Consider the following 8244-nt stretch of genomic DNA (forward strand, 5'->3'; position numbering starts at 1 on the left):
TATGATGTCAGATTTAGTAATGTCAGCAAAATTTACAGAACATGATTACTTTCAGGGTTCATCTAATTATGAACAAAAGTACTGCTACAACCACTATGCACATCAGTATTTTCATAAATCTGCCCAACCTAGAAATGTTTTAAATTTTAATCAATGGGAACATTTGCAACTCCACCAAAAGGCAGTTCAAAACATTTTATGAGACATTCCCATACTTCTCAGGGTTTAACATTAGTAATGCAGAAACATTTTATTTTAAACTGTTAAATAGGACAGGAATGAAAACAATGCTGACAAACACTAAATTAATCTATTCAGAAGCATTTTATGAAAAAATGACTACATTTGGTTTTGATTTTTGGAAAAACAATATTGAAACAAAAACCATCTGGGGTACCAAAGATTGGCAGGTCCAAGGTATAGAATCATTATTTAGAGCCTGCATGATCCCAGAACAAATTATATTCTCGAATGACACAATTCAACAGACAACCTGTCTTGGCCTAGCCAAAATTAAAGACTTAAACAAACCGTCTATTCGAAAGCCAACACCTGACAGTAATAGCACTACAGATGTTGAGATAGACGTATCACCATATTTTTAACCAAAACAGAACACATCCTGATTGGAAAAAATGGTTGATCTGGCCCACAGACACACATAACTGTCAAGATAGATTCCTGAACAAAATACAGGGGTTCAAATTGACCAGGCCAGACCCTAGATACTCCCAGAGACAACATCCAGGGATAGTTACAACATACAGTGTAGGAAAACTCTGCCTCGAATGGCTACAGAAATCCACACTGGCAGAAATTAAGCAACACTTGACTTTACTTAAAAAAGGTGCTGACTTGCGTGATTTCATAATGGGACTTCGCAAACAGCGAAAAACCAAAGCCACACCAGAAAAACAGGGGTGGCGGAGTGGGCTAAAGAACGGTGATGGATTAAACCCAGATCAGTTGACTGGGGGTGAGTGCTTGTATTGTCAACACTCCGTCCATCATCACCTTTGGTTTTTCTTGTTCGCCCTAAGGTGGCAGGGTATGCTCAGACGTGAGTCCCTTGCTCACTTTGCCACTGGAGTCAAGCAAGCCCGGCTGAAGACGGCTGTAATGCCAGAAACCGGTCCTGGGAAGCTTGATTCCGGTCCAGGGAAGACATGACTTGGCAGTTCGGGCTGGACTATTCCCATGAGGCATATGGTCAGACTGATTTGCATATGGTCATGTCTGAACTGGGGTGGCGGAGTGAGCTAAAGAACGGTGATGGATTAAACCCAGATCAGTTGACTGGGGGTGAGTGTTTGTATTGTCAACGCTCCGTCCATCATCACCTTTGGTTTTTCTACCACGCAAACAGCGACAAAAACGTTTCATAGCGGCCAGTATATACGCAGCTTACAACGAAGCTTGGAAAGTAATGCAAATTGAAACAGCAGAGAAAATACGGGAAATTGACCGTATTAATTTGGAAAAATCACTTTCTGTTGTGGAAAATGGGTTAATGACTCTGTCTTCCAGAATATATTCACTGGACAGTATTTTATCATCTGCTATAGATATAATAGAGCAGGACTTACTAATGTTACAACACGGTCAGTCCCAATTACGTTCTATTGTAGAGCTTGGCTGGACGTTACAAAATCTGCGTTCAGGCTACGTGCTTTGGCGTTTAATTAAAACAACGTCATTATTCTCTATCTTTAACCTTACTGATACACAAATCAGCTTGGCACAAAAAGGAGCGGAATATACAATTCTGAGCATTGAAAAACTTGAGAGATTACCATTAACAATGTCAGAACGACCTGTCATTGAATGGATAATACACGGAATAATAACAATTCCGATAAAAACTTTCCAATTTAAATTCTGTCAAGAGTATATACCAGCAGGCCAGTATGAAAGGTTGGGTAAAGGGTACATTAAGTCATCATGGAAATTACCTTACACACACACATGTTATAGTGAAAATGAACAGAATGTATTTCTTAGTGGTAATAATTGTAAAAGGTCACTAAGTGGTATACTTCTGTGTCAAGGTATTAACCTGCATGGGGCCTGTGAGGGGACTTCAAATAACCTTTCATGTCACCAGCATGGCACACCTGCAACTCGAATAGAGCCATTCTTTAGACGGCCTTCTAACGGGAGCTACATTCTAATAGTAGACCACAGATGTTGTGGCATGGTGCCAGGAAAAGCTTATCTAGTGAGCGTTAGTTCCATGGTCACTTTCTGTATGCAAGTATTGTATCCAAACAGCACTCCAGACAGGGAGGCAAAAATGTGGCCCATTTTGAATATGTCTTCTATTCGAATTGATACTTGAAGCAGAATGAAGTCTGTTCTTTTACTGACAACTGTGCCATTGACGTCATCAAAAGAAACGTATGATCTACAAGTTGCAAGGACAACGGCAGAGATACATACACTTTTATCAACAAATTGCCCCCTGCAGAAATGTTAAGCCAAATCCTAAACATGTCTGATATCGGTGGTATCCCACATGTATTTAAGACAATTTTTTCGGGACTGTTAACACCCTTCAAAACAGTTCTGGGCATTTTTCCTAATTTTGTCCATTCTGTCTTTGGCGGTCTACCACTTCTGTTGGGACTTGTAGCAGGCATTTTATTTTTGATTCTCCTGCTTCGTTATGGCATGCCAAATCGCAGACAAGACTCCAGCAACAATGGAAGAAACCATCCTAGCTATACGCTATCGGGACCGCATAACTAAAGTCCTTGGATTAGCCCGGCTAAGAGATCTGAATATGACCTGGTTTATTTCATTCAGACCCATCTGGCAGAATTGTATCTTACCTGTGCTACGATGTATGCTGTGCGGTGAAGAATGCGTGTTGGACGTCTGTCTTACACTACAATCAGAAGTACCATTGGATACAGATACTTTGCTAAGTCCTGTAACGGCTCACGCATCGTGTTGTCCCCAGTGGTTACCCATCCCGATGACGGCATTCGTTGAGACTTCACCACTGCGATTAAAGGGTAGTAAAGAACGAGATGAGAGCAACCTCACCCAGGTACGACCTTCTGTGAGCATTGCTGATCAAGACATCGATGGTAGCAATCATTCTCACGACTGCACAGTTGCGGCATTTTCCAACTTGGTCGAACTTTCACCTGAAGCGGTAAACTGCTTTTTTGAAAGTCTGTCTGAAATGATGTTTTCCCCCGAACAAAAAGAATAACTTTTAAGAAAAGTAGTACACAGCGTTCCATGAACTCTGAATTCGGCCTTCGGCTTTGATAAACAAAAGCTACTGAACATATTTGGAACTATATATTTTTTTCTCTTTCTCTCTCCCCTGAAAGCGAAATTATTTTTTCCCGATACCAAAATATTTACCTTTTTTTTGGCACATGTACTCTGCTTGAAGTAGAACTATTCTTAGAGAACAGAGCTTCTATTTTTAGGAACTCTAGAGACAATATATTACCACAGCCTCTAGCACATTTACAATAACTGTATTTATATGTGATGAAATGGTCTCGCACTTTTTTTCTGTATTAAGAGCCATTTCATGTGTAAATTTCGCAAATCATTCATGCCGATATATATATGCATCCTTTTTAATGAATGATTACACTGCTTGAAAAGCGTACAGTACCTATAATCATTTTCATGTATTTCGCATACATCATTTCAAATGCAAAAATGTATTTTTGGGTGGGTTGGTATACACATGCACCTTTTATGTTTACTATTGCTTAAGTGGTGCCGCTTGCCTTGAGTTTTCCAGACAGACCCTTGAACTTTCTTCGTGGCTACAGGCGTAGCTTTTGCCAGTGTTCCAGCCCTTTGTGTGCCTTCGGTGAGAGGAGGATACCAGCTGCGAGGCCGCAGAGGAGGTGAGAGGCGCGGCCCCGGGACTGCGAGGATCAGCGTCTAACACCATCAGCTGTTTCCTCTTCCCGCGTGAGCCGCGCCCCCTCCCAGTGCCCCGCCCCCACCAAAAGTGCTCTTTACCTCTCGCGGCCCCCGCTTTGCGGGTGCCGCTCGCCTTGAGGTTTCCAGACAGACCCTTGAACTTTCTTCGTGGCTACAGGCGTAGCTTTTGCCAGTGTTCCAGCCCTTTGTGTGCCTTCGGTGAGAGGAGGATACCAGCTGCGAGGCCGCAGAGGAGGTGAGAGGCGCGGCCCCGGGACTGCGAGGATCAGCGTCTAACACCATCAGCTGTTTCCTCTTCCCGCGTGAGCCACGCCCCCTCCCAGTGCCCAGCCCCCACCAAAAGTGCTCTTTACCTCTCGCGGCCCCCGCTTCGCGGGAGCCGCTCGCCTTGAGGTTTCCAGACAGACCCTTGAACTTTCTTCGTGGCTACAGGCGTAGCTTTTGCCAGTGTTCCAGCCCTTTGTGTGCCTTCGGTGAGAGGAGGATACCAGCTGCGAGGCCGCAGAGGAGGTGAGAGGCGCGGCCCCGGGACTGCGTGGATCAGCGTCTAACACCATCAGATGCTTCCTCTTCCCACGTGAGCCGCGCCCCCTCCCAGTGCCCCGCCCCCACCAAAAGTGCTCTTTACCTCTCGCGGCCCCCGCTTCGCGGGAGCCGCTCGCCTTGAGGTTTCCAGACAGACCCTTGAACTTTCTTCGTGGCTACAGGCGTAGCTTTTGCCAGTGTTCCAGCCCTTTGTGTGCCTTCGGTGAGAGGAGGATACCAGCTGCGAGGCCGCAGAGGAGGTGAGAGGCGCGGCCCCGGGACTGCGAGGATCAGCGTCTAACACCATCAGCTGTTTCCTCTTCCGGCGTGAGCAGCGCCCCCTCCCAGTGCCCCGCCCCCACCAAAAGTGCTCTTTACCTCTCGCGGCCCCCGCTTCGCGGGAGCCGCTTGCCTTGAGGGTTCCAGACAGACCCTTGAACTTTCTTCGTGGCTACAGGCGTAGCTTTTGCCAGTGTTCCAGCCCTTTGTGTGCCTTCGGTGAGAGGAGGATACCAGCTGCGAGGCCGCAGAGGAGGTGAGAGGCGCGGCCCCGGGACTGCGAGGATCAGCGTCTAACACCATCAGCTGTTTCCTCTTCCCGCGTGAGCCGCGCCCCCTCCCAGTGCCTCGCCCCCACCAAAAGTGCTCTTTACCTCTCGCGGCCCCCGCTTCGCGGGAGTCGCTTGCCTTGAGGTTTCCAGACAGACCCTTAAACTTTCTTCGTGGCTACAGGCGTAGCTTTTGCCAGTGTTCCAGCCCTTTGTGTGCCTTCGGTGAGAGGAGGATACCAGCTGCGAGGCCGCAGAGGAGGTGAGAGGCGCGGCCCCGGGACTGCGAGGATCAGCGTCTAACACCATCAGCTGTTTCCTCTTCCCGCGTGAGCCGTGCCCCCTCCCAGTGTCCCGCCCCCTCTCACTCTAAAGGAACTTAAGCAAGGCCATTGACGCGCATCGCGGGACGCGCGCGGGTTGCAGCCCGGGCAAAGCCCGGGCCAAGGGCGGGCCCGTTGTTGCCCGTTAGTGCCCGGTAGAGACCGGACCGGGCTATCTCTCTTGGTTCTTCTTTCTGCTTATAAATTCACTTCACTCCACTTCAGAAAGTCTTTATATATGTCTGTCATGCCTGGAAGAACCAGAAGCAAAACTAAATCATCGATGGCCGTATCCCAAATCACTGGGCCTATAGACCAATTTATTTCCCGGGTTAACGAGACAATTGATCATAGCATCTCTATACTGGAACGAAGAGTATCTTTGGACCTTATGAACGCTAAACGCTCGTCCTTGGGCCCTTTAGCAACTGCATGCCCACCTGCCCAGCAAATTTTAACTAATCGCTCCCTTCCTATACCTCTGCATGTTGCAGATACACTCACAGTACCAAACTCAGTAGACTTATCAGTGTCTCAATTAGAGTCTGATCCATCCTTTGTTGACCTAGAGGCTACTCCAGACCTTGAAGCTTGCCAAACACTCGAAAGGTCAGAGTCTACCATAGATAAATGTTCTCGAGGATCAGGGGAAGGAAGCATTCCTGTATTGCCAGAGCCAAGGAATATACCTAAGATCAAGAAAAAACCTAAAACTACCACTAGGGATCACAATCTTGTGTCACCAGCCCCAAATTCTGCATCAGGCATACCTTGTTGGGTTGAAAATATGGTAGCAGATCTAAAATTGGATCTTGAGGCTACAATAACGGCTCAAATCAAGCCCCTAATGTCCAAAATTAACAGACTTACATCTTTAATCAATACTAAATGGACCAATAAGGCAAGTGGAATTGTGTCCACACAGATACAAGGGAACACAAAAGAAGCGCCCCTGGTAAATAACACCAATAGCAATTTATCAAAAGAACGTAACGCAAAAGCTAATTCCTTACCCGACAAATCAGGAGCAGCAACACAACATTTGCCACAAAGGGTGGAAAAAGCTGCTGTGCCTTTACCATCTTCTAGTGGTATAGACCTCACTACAAAGCCCCAGACACCTTTTGGTTCTAAAAAAGTGCTTAATCAATCTGCAAAGGGCCCTAAAAGTTCAGCCACCAATTTGACAGCAACTACTTCCCCCAGTAAGATTCAAGATCCAAAAACAAGGCCGGCTCGTTTTAAGTCAATCAACTTACCGCCGAAAGTTTCCCCCTTTGTGGTTGTACTGACGGGTGTGCCACCACTGAAGGAGGGTAGAAGGGAAACCCTTGTTGAACTAAAAAATAAATGTGCCCAGTGGCTCCAACTGCACAAACCACTACCCATTAACATGTGTGGGGATATATACGCAGTTAGAAGAGGAGATTGGGTGGGTAGAAATACTAAGACTATAGCAGGAGATGTTATAACTATTAACTTTAGGGATACAGGGGTAGTGAATTACATATGTAATACACCAAGTAGTGGGCCGGCTACTCAAATTCACCCATTTCAGTTGTCTTATTTTCTACCCATGCCCCAAAGACAATACCCCCCTCGATTCAGCTTCCCAATAAATAGAGGGTACACACATGCTCCACAAACATACTATGCACCAGTGGCAGCAACCATGGCAAGGTCCACCTCCTCCTTTCGACCCCTTTGTATCTCAGTTTGCCCACTGGAATAGATTCAGTGCGCTGGAAGAGGTAGACCGACTCAACCTTGACGAAGTTTCCTCTATTCATTCTGCCACCAATAGGGGCGAGGAGGAGGGTTCTCCATGTACGTCTTTCCTGTTATGCCCTAATTCTTTAACTGCGGCAGCCACCAGCCTGACTAAGTCACCACTTTCTGTTTTAGAGAGGGAATGTTTAGAACCCCTAAGCCTTAGAGACACTGATGGTATTAGAGGAGAAACCACTAAGGATAAAATAAAAATCCTTAGTTGGAATCTTGCGGGCATTCATAGGAAACTGGGCCTGCCTGAGTGGAGTGATCTGGTTGAAGCACATAAGATCTGTATGTTTCAAGAGACCTGGAGTACAGAACCACTCCACCGGGTTGGGTTTGTTACCTTTTTTGTCCCAGTAGAGAAACCCATGCATGGGAAGGGGCGTCCCTCTGGGGGCCTTATTACTTGGGTAAGCATCTCCCTAAACTGCCGAATAACATCTAAGCAGATAAATAATCCAGATATCTTAGGCATTTCACTATGTAATCCCTGCAGAGGTCCGACTCTAGCTCTTTACAATGTTTATGCTAGAGGCACAAAAAATGGGTGAACCTCACCTGTAGTCTCCGATCTTGAGGTGCAACTTAGGGATTGCAAAGTAGCTGATCACACCCTAGTAGCAGGTGATTTTAATTGCACCTATGAGCCACTTCCTCTGGATGGCATCCCTGATCTGGGTGAAGAAGACAGTAGATGGGGTATCCCTTCACTTTCCATCCCTCCGATTAAGCGCTGGACCCGCAGTGCAGTGCAGTTAAACGCACTGACTCTGGAGTTTGGGCTAAGAGCCACCAATGGTCGTACATCTTCTGACCGGATGGGGGCCTCGACGTTCAACAGGGTTGGTCATACCTCGAGGATTGACTATATCCTGTTGGACTTGGGGCTTTGGAGCAGGGTCGAAGACATGACAGTCATACCGACTGTTGAGAGCGATCATAATTCGCTTTCCCTAATTATCACGAATCCCTGGTCTAATGAAGCATTGGTAGCACCTTCCAAATGCTTGCACAAGGTCACTGTCTCCTCCTGTGGAAGGCGATTAAAGTGGAATAAAGTTGCCAGTAACCCTGATAAACTTTCCAGTATTGAGGTGGTACTTGTGGCCTCACAAACAGAACTCGATACCATTGATTTAGCCACGACAGCG

This window comes from Lissotriton helveticus, chromosome 6 (genome assembly GCF_964261635.1).
Source record: "Lissotriton helveticus chromosome 6, aLisHel1.1, whole genome shotgun sequence".
In the NCBI taxonomy this organism is placed as follows: domain Eukaryota; kingdom Metazoa; phylum Chordata; class Amphibia; order Caudata; family Salamandridae; genus Lissotriton; species Lissotriton helveticus.